At 45.0% G+C, this 20,260-nt stretch overlaps 1 protein-coding gene across 2 annotated transcripts in view; it reads right to left on the bottom strand.

Annotated features, from left to right (window-relative positions):
• The window catches only part of LOC118510801 (serine-rich adhesin for platelets), a 172,415-nt gene that overhangs the window by 66,026 nt on the left and 86,129 nt on the right, over positions 1-20,260 (bottom strand). The gene's annotated exons all lie outside the window — the stretch shown is intronic.

Here is a 20,260-nt window from a genome sequence, read left to right as displayed (position 1 = left end):
AACTCATCATTCACCGATGTAACTTTTCACTGCTGAGGGCGAGCTCCCGAACTCCTCGCAGTGGAGATCTTCACACATTCATCTGCACACTTCTCACAGTTAGTTCTGCCTGGGCCCTTGGTTAATTTTTCAATACTTCATCAATTCCAATCCCTTACACTTTCCGAACCGTCTGCTCCAGTGTTACCAATGTCTGGCCAGTGAGAAGTAGCTGAAGCTATTCCGCAACGCATGTTGCAATTAGCAGAAGTTGCTCAATCACCACAATTAAAGGCTGCCTTTACATATCGCACACAAGCTCTGAACTCTGCATCAAATAAACACCATGATCACTTAAAAGATTTTGCAGCTTAAAGCCCGCCCAAAGAGTCGGTAACACTATCACCCCTATGCTTCATATATCTAGATAAATTATGTACAAAGGGAGCATGAGCATCGTGAGCAGAGGTTTAAAACAATTAGGACCGACCGACCGGTTTCTGACGCCCTAAGGTTCCGGCACCGTGAAAAGCCCCACAATCTGTCAATCACGCGCCATCTAATCAATGCTGCAGCAGATAGCTCGTGTTATGTAAATAAACTACTAAGCTAGAAAAGGGTATCGAGAAGCGTCACATTAAAAAAGAGGGAAGAGTTTGGAAATGCATGTATAAATTTCAAAGTTATGATAGGCCGTAACCTGTAGATATTGTTCATATCTCATCTTCTTCTGTTAAACTTCAAAGAGGTGCTCGAAGAAAGGCAAGAAAACACACGCACAACCATTTACATGATAACGAATAATTCGACCGATCCGACCTTAGAAAGCGTGTCAGTTACATAAAGAAAATTTGGACGCGTCTTGGATTTCGGAAAACCAATCACACCTTGTTATGGGTCAAAGATGGAGTTCACCTTCCACCGAACAAGAAAAAAACCTCTTATGAAAGACCCTCCACTCTATGGTGATGAACCCTTCAATCAGTTGTTGTTGATGAACAACGGGCTCATCAGTTCGAGAGTATCTGCATTACACAAACTACACAAACGCGAGTTATAGGAATCAATGACCTTTAGGAATGGGAGATCACCCCAAAAAAAAAAAAGCCGGACCAAATCAAAATGACAGTCAACAGAGCCCAATTTGAGCAATTGAAATTAGACCAGCATGGAGGAACGCGTGAAGCACATCATCCATCACACACCAGTTTTGATTTTGACAGACAGCTGTTTGAGTTTGTGTATTCCTCCGATTCGAAATCAAATAGTGTTCATTACCCTGTGTAGACCCTCCTTTCCTCCCCCCCTCTCGGTTTGTTAGGGACATCAGACCAACAAAAAACGATATGATGATATTGGAATTCATAGACCATCTCGGCCGGAAATAATAGATTAAAAATTGCGTACGCCCAATTATAGCTGTAATTGTACGATTAAAGGTTTACATAACAATTTTTTTTGTTGGTAAAATAAATGTCACTCTTTAGCATAAACCAGGGCTTTCCCTATCTGACGGCGCATCTAAAAGTATTTTTAATAACACTTACATTAAGGGTTTTCACATTATGGAAATGCTCTGTTGACAGCTCCGGAGTGCTCACCGTGAGCAATATAAAAAAAACTGACCGAATCAACCAAATCTCGAAGTTCATGCTTCTCTTCAGGATATTTTGGGCGATGTCTAACAAAACTGCGTAACAAAAACGGACTGAAACGCTTCATTATCTCATCTCGAATCTCATCTGAGCACCGGGCGCTTCTCCGACGATCTGGAACACGATGCGTATCTGTTTGCTCGTTTTACAAAAGGTTCACAAAACATAATTCTCCCCTCGAAAAAAAGCATAGACTTCCTCCCTGCTCTTTGCCTCCCCTCTCGGGGGTGATATGGTTTCGAACACAGAAGCCGGTCGCTTACAATGGCGGAAATAGCAGAGCAATATAATGATCAGTTATGTGCGTGTTCCACTGCCACAACATATCCGAGCGAGAGAGAAAAAAAAGAAGAAAAATCCCCGGTGGCAACGATGATGATTATTGCCCCGGTGTACGGTGTTCATCATACGGCACCACACCACAGAGCATAATGTGCCGTCTTTATGGAAGTTAATCACCGTCGCACTACATGTACGCCGTCGTGCCTATGTGGATCTCTAAATAACACACACACGCACACAATGCACAAAGCAAATGGTGTTCTTTTCATTCATTTCACCTGCTCTCGGACACGGCACTGGAAATGGAAATGCAAACACGATGCGTTAGGGCGGAAGTCCATACTGCACGATCATAAATGTGAGAGCGCTCTCCTCATCCCCCAAAATACATCCTTTTACATCTCGTCCATTACAACGGGTTCATAGTGCATAGGGCGGTAAGGGATTGATCATGTGATCACGGTGACGGTGGAGGCACGAAACTTGATTTTTGATTAGCAGGTCCATTCCCCCGGTTTAAAGTTCAGTGAGAAATTGAAAAGTACGCCAAACGGGCGTGTACATCCACCGCAGATCACGATTCTTTCCGAAAATGGATACCTTTAAATGTTGAGTAGTAGATTTCAGTGGAACGATCATGTGTTTGTAATGTACTGTTTACACTATTCGAAGCAATAATGCACAATTACAGTTTGAGAATAAAAAAAAATCTCTGTACAAACAAATAATTCTTGGATCTTCTCCAACTTCAAAAACTAGCACATTGGGTGTTTCAATAAGTCTCAGTACTTCTACGCAAATTTTTGAGTCTAATTTTTGCTTTAGAAATTAATTCTATTATTGTACTATGGTTATCATAAATTGTAACTTTTTTTTTTATTCATAAAGAACGGCCTGGCCGTATTGCTAAATTGAAACTTTTATTATTAATAAAACAAATTAAAATTCTAATAAGACAATGATCTTAGTCAATAATCAAAGACAACACATGTTTTATTCTTTTTTTCTCCTAAAGACTCTGGCCATTTGGCACATCATTTTGATCACCAAGTTCAAGTGAATGTTAAGATGACATTTGACAGATGTCAACTCTGGCAGACGATGAATATAAAAAAATAGTTTCTAGCAAAGTCTATTGACTATGCATATCTAGTAATAGGACCTTTTAGAACAGTATTGAAAAAGAAATAGAAAGTTAAATATTCGATATGTATGCACAATATGTTGTTGTGGTTGAATGGGGCAGTCCGGTGGCCGAGGCGCCAGCGGTCCAAGTCTTAACACGGCAGGAACGGGGTTCAAATCCCATCGAGACCGCCTCCCCGTACGCAGGGCTGACTGCTTTGCTACGGGTAAATTCAAGTCACAGAAAGCCGGAAATGGTAGGCCAAACCATTTCAAGGTTGTAGTGCCAACGAAGAAGAAGATTGTTTTTAAACTAAAGAAAAATATTAGCATAATCAATATGAAGGGCCTTGGATTCCACCATATTTTGTTCCGATTCTCAAACTTCGAATTTATATCGTCATCAGTAAATCTGATCTATATGATCATTATCCAAAATATTAAGACTTTCGCGTACACCCAATACAAACCCTGCTTCTCAAAAGGAAGCTCCATATGCTACCGACAATCTCCACGAAACAAACCCAAACACATCAATCCCGCAGCAGCAGCAGCAGCATCTTGTACCATTTTCAATTTACACTGCTCCAATTTCCTCGCATCTCGCGTATGGATCTTTCCAACAAAAAACAAATCGAATAATACACCCAGTGCGATGGATGATGGTGGGCTGGAACTGGAAAGGAACTGAAACCGAATGCCGACACGCAGACACTCTTGGGCACCCCAAAACGTTCCCTTTCACCGTCGGCGATCGTCTGATCACGCCTCACCGGGAGGAGCATGTTTATGTTTCCGTTGCACACGTTTCACGACGCACCGTGCGAGGCGGCCCGTTGTTGTTACATACCCATTTACCAGCGACCGAAAACAACGGTGCGCGGGTGCCCTGTGTTTACTATTTCGACACCCGGCCATTGATATCGATAGGCAGAGGGTAGCGAGTGTCCCGGAGATGATGTGTTGAAGATATTACATGGCATATGTTTTCTACGCTACGCGCGCCCTTTTTACCGGACATCCGAACATTGCATTGCCTCCACTCCGCGGTGGGTGCAGGAAATGGAAGCAAAACACGAAGCGGATGAGAATATTGGGGGCTGGTGGTGGTGGGATGGATCTTTCTGGGGGTGATTTTAATGAAAAACTAGCCATTTTGAGTGGTTTCCCAGGTATCTGCAACTGGAACGGAATTAAGATCCGCCGTGAAGTTTGAAGACGCTGGCAGATATTTAACGCATCTCAATGTGCCTGATGCGCTATTAAATCACCAACCAGAATATCTGGCAGACGCGTTTGGAATTAGGCATAATCACGATCAGTTAAGGGCAACTACTCGGCACACAGCTTCCCCGCCACTGATGGTAATGGTGATGATCATCATCATTTGAGAAAGAATTGCAATCTTTCCTTTGCTCATTACGCACCTCAAACTGACGAGTTCTTGGGAACAATGGAGGTAGACCACTCGTCCACGGTTCTCATCAAAATAGTTAACTGTATCACTGTATTCTCATCTTATCGGACCAACCTCATCATCTCGCGTCTCGCAATCATCCCTCTTAAATCAGCAACCTAAACCTCACGGCAAATTTTTGTAAACAACTTCATCCACCGAAGAATTCCACCGTATCATGCATTATTCATGCGCAAAAGCCACAACACAGCTGCAGAGGGTTGTGTATCGCGTACCATTTCTGGTGGATTTTTTCCTCTCAACTTCACCCGTATCATTTACAATTTTGATTAAACCCGATCTGCCTAAACTATCCACAGCAACCGCAGTTGTCTGAAAAAAAAACCGGCTATGATAATGTCTTCTGTCCGTGGGGAGGTATGCATTTCTAAGGCAAGGTAACGATATCGTGACTGATCATTCAAAGTGGTGCCCCTCCTACCCTAACCATCTGCTTGACCGGCTAGAATCGTCGTCGGCTGGACACACGACAGGGGATATGCTAAATTATTGAAGCAAAACGACCTACAACCACCCTTGCCGTGCTCTAGATCTTCCAAAGATCTAGGTTGACCACCGTGAGGAGCAGCTCCAACGCCAAGAATGATACATTGTTTGGATGGTGAGCAGCGCTTCTCAGTCGCGAGTTTGATACTTCCGCCTCGAACGGGGGTCTGAATTCATCACTTGAAGGTAAAGGAGAGTAACGAGTGCTCTCATTTCTCGTACGCTCCATTGCCGGATGCATCTATTAATACACCTTTAGGGACGGTTAGTCAGATTTCAGTATCACGGGTACTCTTAGCACGCATCCGCTAGTTTATTGCCCCCTAGCCGTATCAGAAAGTATCCAGAATCTTTTCCTTGCTCGATCCACGCTAACGCCTTCAGACCGGAAATGTAGTTACAAAACGTTACAGCCAGGAAGGAAAGTCACGCCCAACTGCAGAAGTCATTGTGGCACCTCAAAACCACTCCACTTGCACTGCTCACTGGCACTGCAATTGCCATTAAAGCATGTCTTGATAGATGACTACACCGCACGGCACAGACACACTGCTGATGACGAATTGCGGCACTAACGTCTCATATAATGAGACATAGACCACAGACGCCGGGACAACCAAACAAACCGAGGCAATAAAAATCTATTCCAATTATAAAATTATGTTCTCTCCGCTGTTTCTCGCTCTGTCCGACGCCGTGACATCGCGGTCGTTGTTGGGTGGGTGTGTCGGTAATGGACCCCCCCTTGCTACAGACCCTTAAATCGCTGCCCACGATAGAGTGCAGCGATGACGCGCGAACAAATTGCACGACGACTTCACCCCCGGCTAGTCGGTCTGTCTGGCTGAGATTATAGATTTCCAGAACCAACCTACGTTGGACCCGAGGTGGACAGAAGTCTTGCTGACGGCAAACAACCAATCATTCGCTCTCTCGCGATACCATCATCTCTCGAAGCGCTTGTGATCGATCGTGCATCTCACCTCGGTGGCTTCCGTAGTAACTCCGCGGAGAAGTTACTTAAGGGTGAAGTCACTTCCGTGACGACCACATTGGACCGTTGTACACTAACCAAACTGTTGAGGCACAAATGATGCCTCGCGGCCTCTAACTGTTGGCGCGGTATTGGTGTGATTTATTCTTATCTCACATCTTCGACCCTGTAAGAGTCCCCCGCTTGCTCGTCCATAAACAATTGTCAAGGTACTCCACTCCCGCCCGTCGGTTCTGTTTGTGTTGCCCATAGGCGCGATCGAGTAGCAAACCGCGGACCCCGCAGTATTTCGCTTCTAGTCTTGCAATTGCGCTAACCCCTCCTCAGAAGGGTAAGACAAATTAATTTTTAAATTAGACCTCATTGCTTTTGTTCCACGGTTCGTTAGGTTGGTCCTTTCCCGGTTGCAGTTTAGCCTATCGCGCCCGCAATTCATTAAACTCCAGTTTCTGCTTGGAGCGTGCGGGGCTTCGAACTCAATTAGCGTTGCCGTGCGCTGGGGCAAGCCAATTCTTACCAGGTTTTGTACCTTCGGCATTTCACATCCAGCGTACCCGGGCATATCACGTCACCGAAAAGGCACGCGCCTTCTGCTCGCGTTTCAACAAATCGCGGACCGCAGACGACGAAATGTACAGCTGCAGAGCCGAGTTGTAGCCAGACTGGCACCTTCGGGAGGAAAAATAGCAATTCGATGCCGTCAGTCGTATTGTGCACTTCCGCACCGCCTTTGTTGTCGCTGGAGGTTCCCCCCCAATGACCAATGATCGACGTGGCGCGATAGTGAAAATAGCTTTACCGTTCCGCAGAAAATTACAACCCAAGGACCGCCAATATCTTTGGCTCCACGTCCCTGAGAGATGGTTTTTGTGGTGTGCAATAATTTCCACAAAAACAATCCGTTGTGTTTTTTTTTCTGGAAAGCAACTTGAGGTACAACGCCAAACAACTGAGGTCAGCCGGGAAGGTTACGTCTTGCAGACACACAGAGACCCAGCTAGTGCCTACTTTTCTGAGGCAAAAATCCTAACGGAATGCCTCGTAACTGCTTCGATCCTTATCGGACTACATTTCCGGGACCCGTTGTGTATGGTCCTAGCTGTACGGTACCCCATCTCACCCCTTACTCTTGTTCCAACCTCAACGAAACGTCTCAAGGAACCAAACCCACCCGACAAGACGAATTCTATTTGCCCGCGGCTATTGAGGTTAGCTTCCCAACCGTTCCAGCGGGACTTTCGGGGTGCTGCAACCACTTCCCCCGTTTGCTTTCGCCAAGTTACGCGTGTGCATTCTTTGCAATCGGTATGCTTTTGGGCTTGGTCCCGGGGATTTGCCCTCGGGCACGGTTGGTTCAAACACACGTCTTACGCTTACGGTGCGCGACTTTGCACACAAAGCCGACCGAGTGACGAATGTACCGGGAAGGAAAGCAATTCGCGATTACGAAACAATCGGGTAAATCGGTTAAAACACAAGCGCGGAAAGACATTGCATTAGGTCACATACTCGAGTCGCATTTCGTGGTCGGGTTTATGACGGCGCAGTGTTGCTAATGGGAAGCAAAACAAGCCTAAATGGTGTTATCGATGCATCCACTTAAAGACTTCTCGGGGGGTGTTCTTCCATCTCTGATTGTCATTCAACAGCTCTAAAATTAAGCATCTTCAGAACAGTCGTCGAGTCGCCCTGCTGCGTAGGAGAAAGCCGGTACCAAACCGAAACACCCACAGCCAGTTGATCACTATTTGCTTGAACCTCTCTTTGCTAGAGAAGGCACGGCAGGTCTGCTTCTGGATCTGCTTTGATCTTGACCGAGCAAACCGCAGCTTAAGTGCTGCTGTGCTCGTTGCAGTTTGTTTGCTTGTCCACATCAAGAGAATCATCAAACAACATCAAAAGCACTCGAAACAAAAGGAGGAAAGAACACGCGGCCACACACATCGTCAGTGAACGCTGTCCCTGAGGGCATGCAGTACTTATTCAATTGTGGAATTGATGTTTGAAGAGCAATATTTCGTTCGTCTAACAGGCGATCAAATATTACACTTATAAACGGACAAAACAGCATACTTAACTGGCGACCTTTGTGCGGCTCTAAGGTCCAATATTACTCTTAGACGAAAAGAAGTTCGTGCTCCCAATTTTCTTGAAGGCACTATTCACCTTCACCTTGGTTTTCAGTTCAGTTTAACGAGATTTGAAAGTGGCCTCTCTCTCTCTGGCGCTCCACTAAAAATACCAGGCGTAACGGGTTTACCTCGCATCACACCAAAAAGATGATCGATGGAATTATAAAACCATTCGGTGCAACCTGCTTTTAACCAGGCGAGTAATCCAACAATGCTCCAATCTGATCGATTCCAGCAAAAGATCCAATTATTCTCCACCACGTTCAAAGACTCGTTTTCTTGCCGTTTGCTTCTCCACGAGAGGTGTTTTTCTTGCAAGCGGTTTGGTTTTTTTTTCTTCCCTTTTTTGCTCCTTCACCATCTCAGCTCCCGTCAATCCATTCGACGACCATCGACGATGCACATCAACGCAGCTTTCAGCACATCATCGCTGCTCCGTTCCGCTTGATCTAATTCCCGTGGCGCTATTTTTCCATCCAGCCGGGAGTCGATCCCACCGGCTGCTTGCGAGAGGAAGCCCTGGCGTGCATCGTAAGCCTCGGGAAAAATCGGAGCAATTGCCTGCCCCCACATCGACTGGACGATTTCCAGATCGGAATGAGCCTCCTCTCAACTTGCCCCCGTCGGTGTGATTATTATTATTGACTCACGGCCACGATAGAGGTCCGATTGGATACGCTTCGCCCCCGAAGCTTACGATCTAATGCGAAAAACATCCTTAAGGTTCTCTTAGTTCATATCTCGTGGAAAATTGTAGGTGATGTAATTTAAATTTTAATCCACTCCCCCGAGCTCCGCGTAATCAGTTACAGTGGTTAACTTTTTTCCCCCTGTGCGCATTAAAGAATAGCCACGCGCAAAGTAATTACAGATCATCCAAGATCCAAGAGTGCATACCTGTGTATGTGTTTATTATCAGTGAGACGAATTGGCTTCCCACCAGGGCTTGCCTGCTTCCAATGGAGAGAAAACTAGCTAAAGGTCCCGGGAATCGTTTTATCTCCATAAACTATGCTCCACTACCACGATTGCATTGATCAAAGACGATCATCAATCTATGCAAACGATCGTACGGACACAGGAGGCTCTTGCACCGCAAATTCTAATGTCAGTCTTTATCTCTAATTAAAACCTTTGCCCATTTTGTGCAAAGCAAGTACCTCGGCGGGACTAAGCTGGTTTTCTCTTTACCAGGCGGTCAAGATCAGGCCACCACGATATCCACTACTTCCAACTCTGGAAATAGTCAACCAGTGCTTGATCTTCAAAGCTTGGGAATTAATCTCAATATCTTGTACAATTCCCAAACGGGAGAGTCTTATTTCACCTTCACCTTCACGTTGATAGATGCCGTTACGATCATGAACTTCGAAAGGGGTATGTTCTAAGCATCTCCACCAAGAAATTCACCTCCAACATCTTCAGAGATCCAGATATTGGATGGACTACACACACACGAACACAAATCCTCTTTTGCAATTCAATAACAATCCGATCCGTTATCTTACACTCCCATCCGTCAGGTAAAAGTCAACTCTCACTCACATCAGAAGCTGCTTACAAACGAGTTACATCCGCGGAGAAAGAAACAAAAAGATCCCTGCTGCCCCCATCCATATCTTGTGCCTGTCTAATCGGTCATCGCTCGTGGACCAGATCCAGTACGACGCCGATCCAGATTACCAGATTTTTCCCCCGATCAGACCGTTTGCTGTGAGAATGCCATTTCAAAACAAGCTAGCAATCAAGAAAAACGTGCTCCTTGACAGCCTGAGCGCCATTGGGCCGTGGAATTCGCAAACGGAAAATAAAACCGCGCCAATTACACTGGCCGTGTGGCCTATCGGAGGTACCGAGTTTCATCATACCGTCCCGCGTGTGTCGTCTATGCCGGCACGTAATGATTCCGCGCGCGCACATTACGGTTTCAATCACAATTCTTTACTTTCTCCAACAATTCCTGCCAACCCTTCCTCCCTTCTTTCATTCCCGTTGGCCCCTTTTTTCCTTCCCGTCTCCAAGATATTCGTCTGGTACATGTTCACACACCACCAATGTGTAATAGTAGTTGGTTGTAGCTTCCTCTCCTGCTGCCTGCTTGCTTACTAAAACTATTCAAACCAGAAACGGAAACCGCCATCAATTGGCATTTTGGAAGCTTTTCCTACACAATACCAACCCACCGGGACGTGTTTGTGGTGCACGTTCCACTTTTTTTCCGTGCGCTCCTCTACCTGGAACGTCGATTTAATCGATCAAAACCGATGCAACCACCACTGGTGGTTTGATCGATTCCAGCGAATACCTTGCGCTAACTGGTTCCGTTGCGACACGCACCACATTTTCCCAAGGCGAGCCCATTTCCACCGTCCGGGTGAGGGGTAAAAAAAGGTGTCACCCTACCCCGGGGTGGATGCATTTCCCGTTTTGCTTTTTCGCCTGGAAAACGATACAGTAAAGCCCCCCAGTGCGGAAAATAATTTAGATTCATGAGTAATTTATAAATTGCTCGCGCCCTTAGACATCGAGCATTATCGCTAAGGCTCTGACCACAGGAAATAATGTAAGGGAAAAGAAAAGGGAAAGCCGGGGCCAATATTAATGACCTCTTTTTCAATATAAAAAAAAGTGTTGCACATTACAACTCACTGAAGCTAGCTCAAGATGACTAGTTTTAGCAACAAGAAATTGACTACAAGTTAGTTTTTCAACGCATTGCAACGACAGCTACAGCCACAGGGATTTGTCGTCTGATTCTTCAACAATCTTTCGCTGGCCGGTAAAAATGCTTTGCCCGAGAGAGTGTGAGCGATACTCACATCAAATGGTTTAAAAATGCTTTCCACCTTTCTATCGTCCACTCTGCTCTAGCAGGCGATCGAAATTCTTGAAAGAAATGCCGCATACTTGAGCGCTGCGCCGGATAGATCGCGCCACTAGGGTGAAGATGGAAGGGTTGTACAGGGCGTGCAATTCTCAAACGCTTAGGTCACCATGAAACCAGCACGGATCATTTCATGGCAATGTCTCCTTAGTCAGGGTTGAGAAGCCCTCAAGATATTCTGTAATATCTAGCATCTTTAGACCAGAATTTCTTGACGAGATATCAGGACGATTCTTAAACTGTTTTACTTTAGGGTTAATTTGAATTTGAATATAACTCTCGTAAACCTGATGTTGCCAACCACTGCTTTCTACGGTTGCCGGCATTTTTCCGCCGGCTTCACAACCATACAAATCATCAGCTCGCAGCGCGAACCGTCCGTCCGACCGTACATCGACCGACCGAACGTTGGCTGACTCAGAACAGTCAGCGAGTGCGTGTCACGACATCGGAAGTGTGCCGACTCAACGGGGACGCGATCGTCACCAGCCAGCCAGCGTTTGACGGTGAAGAGCAGCAGCAGTTTCGCTGCACTAAGCCAATCAAAATGAAGCGGAAGCTGGTAGAATGAAGCTAGCGAAGACAAACGTGTGACCTCATAGCATTCAAACTAACCTGAAACTTCGGCCCGTGTCTCAGCGTGGCGGTAGAGAAGTGTATTACGTGAGGATTATTTTTGAAACTAGGTTATAGCCCAGATGATCATTATAAAGAGTAGCGCGGGTATGTTGGGCAGAGAGCACACTGTGTATGTTTTGCGATACTTTCGATAGCGTTGGATTTTGTTTTTATTTCTTAAAAAGAATACTTCAATTCTCTAGATAAATAAGAGCAGAATAGCATTCCAATATCTAAATCTAGTTTAAAAATAGTAATGAATACGGAAAAACACAAACACTCTTCCTGTTCGTGAGAACCATGGGCAGCACTTTTCCCATACCGACACTCTTCAAAGTCGCTGTCTATAATGATGCGTCTCATCTAAAAGAAGCGCCCGCTCAAGGTTCATCTTTCGACGGCAACTTCATAATTATCATCCACCCACCACTGGCCAGCTCTTAATGATCACTGCCTAGCGTTTGGTCACGAAAACTCTTTCTCGCCGTTACCCAAACTTATCGTCAACTCGAGCAGTGTTGAGCACGTTTTCGTCTCGGATCATCTTGACTTTGCCAAGGGCTTGCCACCGTCCGGAGTGGTCAGTACTTGGCGATGATAGTTTTCAAGACCCGAATAGACACCCCGATTTTAGAGTGAAATATGAACCATTTCAAAGGGCACGATACTTGCCCAGCATTCGTGTGCTTTGTATACGCGCGCGCGAGAATTCGAGGACTCTTCACGGAACGAATTGCACACGATGGGGCTAGGAACCACTTCAAACATGAACATTAAGAATGGGAAAGTAGCGCACACGATGCGTGCATCGATTGTGTTAACGAGTTCTGTAAACATTTACCAACCAATCCTGCCCTGCATGTCTGGAATAGGGCTCTTTCTTTCGGGATCTTCTTTCTCTCTATCCCTGTGTGTGTGTGTGTGTGTTTACTGTACAACATGAGAAAAAAGCGCTCAACTATCCACCGAACAGTGGTTTCTCCATGTAAACATTACCAAGTCATGCGTAAAGATCCTTCCCATTAGAGTCCCACAGGTACCAGACGCGCGTGCTAAGCGTGACGCAACTTTGCCAGCTGCTTCGGTTCCACCAGACCATTGGAAAACCGCAATGACAAACAGGAAACCGATACAGCGGCAATACTTCATTATGCATACAATACCGTCAGTCACGGTCCTTTTCAAAACACGTGGACGGGATGATGGTTGGACGCGAAACCAGTGAAGTTCCTGACACGCACACCCGGTATGGTAAGAAGTGGAGCAGGAAGTCCGTTGGACCTCAGCATTATGAGTGTGCAGAACGATTGATGTTTTTGGCTGTTTTGCTAACATCCCTACGCAGGTGTCGAGTATGTTCCTTGCTAAATACACCCAAACAATATTATGCTCGTTGCATAATAATTCTCCTGCGCGTTAGTTTATGGTTTCCGCTCGCAAACGTGTTCGACCACAGTCTTCAACCTCTATTCTTGGCGTCTTGATGTCCAGAATATACATTTCTCTCTAACCCCTCTTCAGTTTAGTCCAAATAGAATAGAAGCTGATCAAACCATTCTTCTAATGCTGCATCACGCCATGCACCAACCCCGAATGGCTATTTTCCCACAGGCGGATTCTACGGATAGGGGGAAATGCTGTGACACCCGCATCCTAAGCAACTATCAACAGAATCAAACCGGAAACGGTTTGCCGCGTGTCAACCACCAGAACCAGCCACCCTCATCACACTGCTGTACTATTGATTACCATTATCGACATCTGCCGGTTCGCTCTCTCTCTCTCTGTCTCCGGGAACTCTGAGAACAACCGGGGGAAAAAAAGCTAATTTTATGTATCATTACGGGTCATTGACCGGATGAACGTAGCTCTTGTTAACGCCCAACAGGACCTAAATTGGGAATATCGATTTCTGCAAATATTATTGTAGATGCCGGGGTTATTGAACCGAAAGAGCTCTGTTTGGTTACTCTGGTCTCAATTGTCTGGTCTCACGTTGGACTAAAACAAGCGAAACTAAACCTGAACACTTTTCCCGGTGACAGGTAATCAATAGTATTTGAGCAATTTTAGCAATAATGTGCCTACAGTGCCGCACATAAGTATATAAACATTTGCTTTTCTATCATAGCAAAATATCAAACTTTTTAACCAAAATAACGCTTCTTTTTCATCAGTAATTGAGAATTATTTTCATTTGATTTACGACTAAACCTTCCGGCCATTTTCTTTGGGTGTCGAACTGGGAAATGAACACCCCAAAAAATTCGAAACCCCTTTTTCATTCGATCAACACCACCGAAACACTTCAAATGACAGTGTCTACAGCCAGAAGAAACATGCGGGAAAAGAAAATCATTTTCGGTTTTCACTGCAACCCCCATCCATTCACTGGGACCCCGCTAGACGCACACGCTCTACTTCCGGATGCAAATAGGTATCGGATAGCCCACCTAGATCAAAACCCTAACAAACCGTTCAACCCTACCCTGTGTGAGAGCCCTTTTGCATGCGTTCGCCTGTTGTTTTCGATTCGGACGTTACACGTTTCACTGACCAAGAAGACCCATTTTCCAACGGCGGGGTTTGGTTTGGTAGGGCATTTTCCAACTTCCTACTGCTGCCAGACAACACCCCCAGTCGCAAGTGCGCGCGGTTGCTGACATACATTTCTCTTCTTTTTTTTCGTTCCTTTTTAAACCACAGGTGACGAACGACGACCAAACCCCGGCTCCAGCTACGGTCAGCTGGGGTTGGTGATGATGGTGCTGGTGCTCGAAGGTGAATGTAACGGTTTTGTAATTACCGACCTTCGCCCAGTCGTCCGGGTGGCGTTTTGCTGCTGTGTGAAGGGTGCGCACCGACCCGAATTGAACAACAACTGCTACTACTACTACCGCTGTGCTGTTTTGTTTTATGCTTTTTCTTTCACTGCTTTTGTTTTCCGGCCATGCTTCCTTCATCATCTCGTGAAACAGTGGAAACACAGGCGAACAAAACAAGAAAAAAACAACAAAAACCGAACACTTTTCCTACCATTTTAATGTCCCCAACAGAATGGAACACATACGGAGCGCGAGATCATTTATCATTATTTTTCTTATGGCTGTTTTTTTTTTGTTTTTCTTCCTTTTTCCTATTAGCTACCGAGTGAAGTCGTCGTTGGGTGGAAAAACGAAATCATTTCGTGTCAGTTATCTAATTTGATTGTCAAGCGTCCTCAACCTGGCGCGGCACGCTATATAGGTGTTGTGGTACACAACGTTGAGATAAGGAAAAATAAGAGAAATGGAAGAGGAGGAGGAGGCAAGGGGAGAAACGTAAGAGACAGAGAAGGAAGGGTGCTTAACCACCTAAATTCGTATGTCACGAACATGAACTCGATGCGGTGTATAATTATGGGACAGACTCGTGCCAGAAACAACTCACAACAGAAAAAGATAAAAAAAAAAAAACAAAAATAGAATAAAACTAAAGAAAAAAATTTAGTACAAAGGAAAATTAAATAGAAAAGAATAAAATGAGAAATAAACTGAACGAAATCAAAGACAGAACAAAAAACGAACAAAAATTATGGAATAAAAATTTAACATTATAAAATTAGAAAGAATCACAATTAATCAAGAGTTAAACAGAAAAAGGAATAAACATGAAAACTGAAATCAAAATAAAGAAAAAAGAGTATACAATATAAGAATAAGTAGAAACCCATTTTAAACTAAAATGGAGCAAAACAAAAGAAAGGGAGAATAAAAACAAACGAAGAAATGTTTGCACAATAACAAAAAATAAAAATAAAGGAAAAAAAGAAAAAGAGAAAAGACCAAGTAAATTGATCAATTTTAAATAAAACCAAGCAAAATAATAAATTGAAATTGAAAATAAACGAACAAAATAATTCATAAATAAAACAAAAAAAAGTATAAACGCATAAATAAAAAATGCAGTTTGAAATCTAACATCAGCAAAGATACAATAAAAATCAAAACCCGTTTGAGCGAATTCCTTGAAGTGGGACGTTGCTTCACAAAATAAAAAAACCGCCACCCGACAAATGACATATCAATGAAACCAAACCACCATAAAAGCGAACCATCGCACCGCGCCGTAAGGGTGAATGGGTCGAACCACGCTTCACCAACTCCAACTGCACCGAAAAATGCTTCACAAACAAAAAACGGGGAAGTACGACCTCGAAGTTTTATCGATTGCCGGCACCGTCTAAATGCTACAAAACCGTCACTTTTCCTTCAATTTCGTACATTACGACTGCGTTCAAGCTTGAACGATTTGTCGCTCCAGTGCCACACAGTTTGATTGGGTGCCACAAGGATACCCCTCATGTTTGGGCTCTTCCTTTTGAGTGTCGGAACGGAATGGAATTAAAAATTAAATGTTACACGTATACCTCGAATCGCTTGTTTCAAGAAAAGCTGGTGTAAAGGAAGGAAAACGCCCGACTGCACGCCGATGAAGACAACTTACCTGTGTAAGAGAAGAAAAAACGGAAAATTAGCACATTGAAATGTCGAGAAGAGCATGTTCGCTACATTCAAGCCGTGTCCCCCGTTCTATTGAAATTCTTCCTCCGTACATCTAATTGTAATTGAATCCTAATAAAATTGTCCTATGCAGCGAGTTTTACCACAGAACTACCGTTAGTGGCCTCGGTTCACCACCAAGCTGCTGTTCTTCGTAATTTTATTTTCCAATATCCAGCACATTTAACCCAACTCCACCGATTGAGATCGATCGATCTTGGCCGGATTCCTTTCAAATGTCTCACTAACATCTTCTCCCGATCGATTCGATGCTCGTGTCACTGCAAACTCAAAGCCACAACCAAATATGCGCACACAAGCGCCATAAATTTGTACTCGCACAAGGAGGGTTCATCCGCTGCTTAAGTGAAATTTTTCTCGAACGACCACCCATTTCCTAGTAGTGAACGAGAATCACCAAGCCGACACACACTTAACGTTCGATAAAAGCCCATAAAATTAGAGGGAATGAGGGATCGATGCTGAAAACTTCCGAAACAACCAATCGACCACCACCGGCAATAGGTCGCGCTTTAATGTCTTCCACGAGAAAAGCCGTAAACCAGTAGGAGACATCCCACCGCACAGCAAAAAAAAAAAAACCGGAAAAGATCGTCACTACTTGCGGTGTGTGTCATCGTGGTTTGGTTCTATTTTTGATCTACCATGTCTCGCCGTATCAAACCCATCCTTGTCCTGGTGTCTCGTCTTGTGGAGTGTACGTGTCGGGGCTTCTCAATCTCAAGAGGGCGCATCACCAAGCAAACACCCACTTCCACACAAGGTTCATTAAACCCCTGTTCGCGATGGAAACACACAGTTTCTTCTTTTGTGAGGGTTACTCTACCCAGACAACCATCCCAGCCAAAGTGAGGCAGAGGGCGCTCACAATCAATACATTGGCTGCGAGGCGGCCAAAACAATTCTGCAAGACGTCCGCACAGGAAAAAAAAGGTGCATGTTACATAATCCCACACCGCCCGAGCCGTGTTTTGCCGTTGATTTACATCGAACCACAGAACTGCACACACACACACACACACACACACACACACACACACACACACACACACACACACACACACACACACACACACACGCACACTCGTTAGCCGTGTACCGGAAGAGGTGAAACTCGTCGTCAGGGAGCGAGGAAGACGATCGTGGATGAATTGATTTACGGGACATCAGGGTGGATACAGGAAAACCAGTTGACAAACTCACGCCAGCGCTCGATGAACGTGAACTTGATTCTTTATGGGCAAGAACTCAGGGCCAGGCTTGGGAGAGCGCAATGGATGCATCAAGAACCAATTCTGCCTGAGCTTGTTGGCGAAACGTGTTCTCCCACTCGCACAGAACTTCCAGAGTGCATCAGAGGGGCTGATCATCGCTTGTTTGCTGAAGGTGAACTTTTTGATGTTAAACTTTGGTTTCATTTGAGAAACACAAGGACGACGTTCGTTAAATTGGCAGAAAAGTTGAATTTTTAATGTGAACAAACATTTGACGCGCGGCAGTAAATTTCTCGAAGCATGACACACGTGTGTCTAGTTAATTGACCAAAATCGCCAACCGTGTAGCGTTCAACATTCACACGTCTTCGCTGTAAAAATGATTAATTTGACATTTTTAATGTACCATTTCTTCCGTGCGAAGTTGCTTCCTGGCTGACATCGCCTGCTGAAATAAAGCTGAAACTCAGCTTGGAGTACGAGCAGCCACACATTCACTACATTCTAGTCCTTAAAGCAGACAAAGCAGATCAGTATATAGCTGATGTTTTGACAAGTTGGATGAGTAATGCCCAACACAACAAAGTCTCTTCTTGTTGATTGACTCTAACGTTGTTGGTACGACTTGCCAAATTAAATCACCAGCAGTCCAATCCTAGTTTCTAGCCCGCTTAGACCGAGCTATTGGAAGAAGTACATTACCAACATTCCCATGTGAAAGATCCGCACTACAACTCTCAAGCTTAATATTAGATATTAAGGTGCCTATTAAAGTGCCACAAAATTCCAGAGGAGCTTCATTTACAGCCTAAAACGTTCCTTTATTAGACCGAAAAGCGCAAACATAACACTCCTTCTTCTTCACCACAAAACACACACATACACACACACCACCAGAAAGAGTCATTTTTCAGCGAAGCGACAAGCCCGAAGAGAAGCTATTCGATTAATTTATGGCTGACTATCCCACCTGCTGGGTGCGCCATCAGTTTATGCTAAGTAAACAAACAGCGCCACCAGCTTGCCTGCCTACCTGTCAAACAATCTACCGACATTTACCACATCGTTTATCGTGTCCTATTAGCGTGCCTGATGGTGATTGGCAGAAGTGAGAGTTAACGTGCCCGCTAGGTTTGTGTTGTGATTAGCTGGAATCTTGGACGCTTTTCTTTTGCGGCTTTCTTTCCTCGGACGAGCTGATAGCTCTAACTCCTACACACACAGCCACCAAACACACCTTTCCAGGAGACTTCATTTTCGATCATAATTTCTCAGACACACACGCGCGTGTACGTGTCGTTTTCCCGCTGTCAAATGACAACCGAACTGGAACTAAGACATCTCGTACCTCCGCCGGCTGAAAACCGGAAATCGAATGAGTTTCCTTCGAGTTTTCGCCATGCCCATCCGCCACCAAACAACGTTATACGATTATACTTCCGACGGTCTCAATTTGCTTTGCTCTCTAACGAGACAGACCTCGAAAGAGACTCATCGTTTGGGTGAGCATGACGGATACACAACACCACGCCACGCATCGAACGGTGAGATTGTGCTGTCGTGAAAATGATGTGCGAATTTGCCAGAGAAAATTCCGTCTTCCGCACACCGGATGGACCGTCGCACCAACGAGTCGACGAGACATGGGTTGAGCGGAAGATGATGGGCCTGTTGCTTCCACTATTTTTTTTTCAACAATTCGGAAAGTGGGTCATCAGGTTGGTAGGTTCGAGGGTGAAACTGTACACTACTAACGCAGGCGCTAAGATTAATAGATGGAGCAAGCGTGCCAGAAAGACAAAATGTTAGTTAAAGAGCGTCGCAGTGACAAGCAGAGGTACGTAACGACGCTTTAGACATTGAATTATTAGAGGCAGGATATTAATTACAGGGAATGGACCTTAGATATTACATTCGGCAGAATTTCTTCAGCACAAATCAAACTCTTTTCGTTAGCGAAGCTAAATGTCAAGAGAACACTCTAATTATGCCGAATAGAATTGTGACTTGAAAATGATTATTTAATAAGCGCCATCTTTTATTTCCAGAGCTCCCACAGAGCTCAACTGACCTAGTCTCCAGCTGTGCGCAATTAGCTGCCAAAACTAGCTTTACATTGGAGAGCTGGATATATTCTTCAGTCACTGATCTAAACCCGGCTCGCACACCAATCAACGTCATTAGCAGATCTTTGAGTTTGTAGATATTGAGCACTCGGGGCAAGCGGTGGTCAGAATTTCGCAACAAAAAGCACACTCGAATTTGAGCAATCCTTCTTTTTATGATTATTTTCGACGGTACACCCGGCACTTCACCGACGATCCACGACCGGCTGAACGACCGGAGCCAATTATTAGCCATGCACAAGCCCACACGGAGGGCCCAGGTCGGACGACTCCAGCTCCGCGTATCGACTCGCTCGTGTCGATCTCCCTTCATTTTTTGCGAACTTTAAAGCCGGTTCTTGCTTGTGCAACGCAACATCAAAGGTCGGGTTGTGGCCGCGCTAATCGACCGAACTGTGGACTAGCGCCGCCCGATGTTGTGGCAATTAGCGGACACGAACCAACCTGCACCACACACACACAACCTGTCACCTGATGGCGGCTGGAGTCAATCAGATGTTTCGGTCCGGTCTCCGATTTCAACTCCAAAGCCCGTTGAATGTTTTACCACCTCGTTGAAGGACTTTTGCTGGTGGTGAGACAGATCGGAGGTTCGACGATAACGGTACCTCTTACGAGTGAAGTTCGATCTGTAATTCGCACTCGTTTAATTGCGTCTTGGTACGAACGATTATGCTGGTCACGTTGGTACGGTGAGGCTGGATGCATACAACAAACCGGTATCCA

Source organism: Anopheles stephensi, chromosome 3 (assembly GCF_013141755.1).
Source record: "Anopheles stephensi strain Indian chromosome 3, UCI_ANSTEP_V1.0, whole genome shotgun sequence".
In the NCBI taxonomy this organism is placed as follows: domain Eukaryota; kingdom Metazoa; phylum Arthropoda; class Insecta; order Diptera; family Culicidae; genus Anopheles; species Anopheles stephensi.
This window is presented reverse-complemented; position numbering and strand designations above follow the sequence as displayed.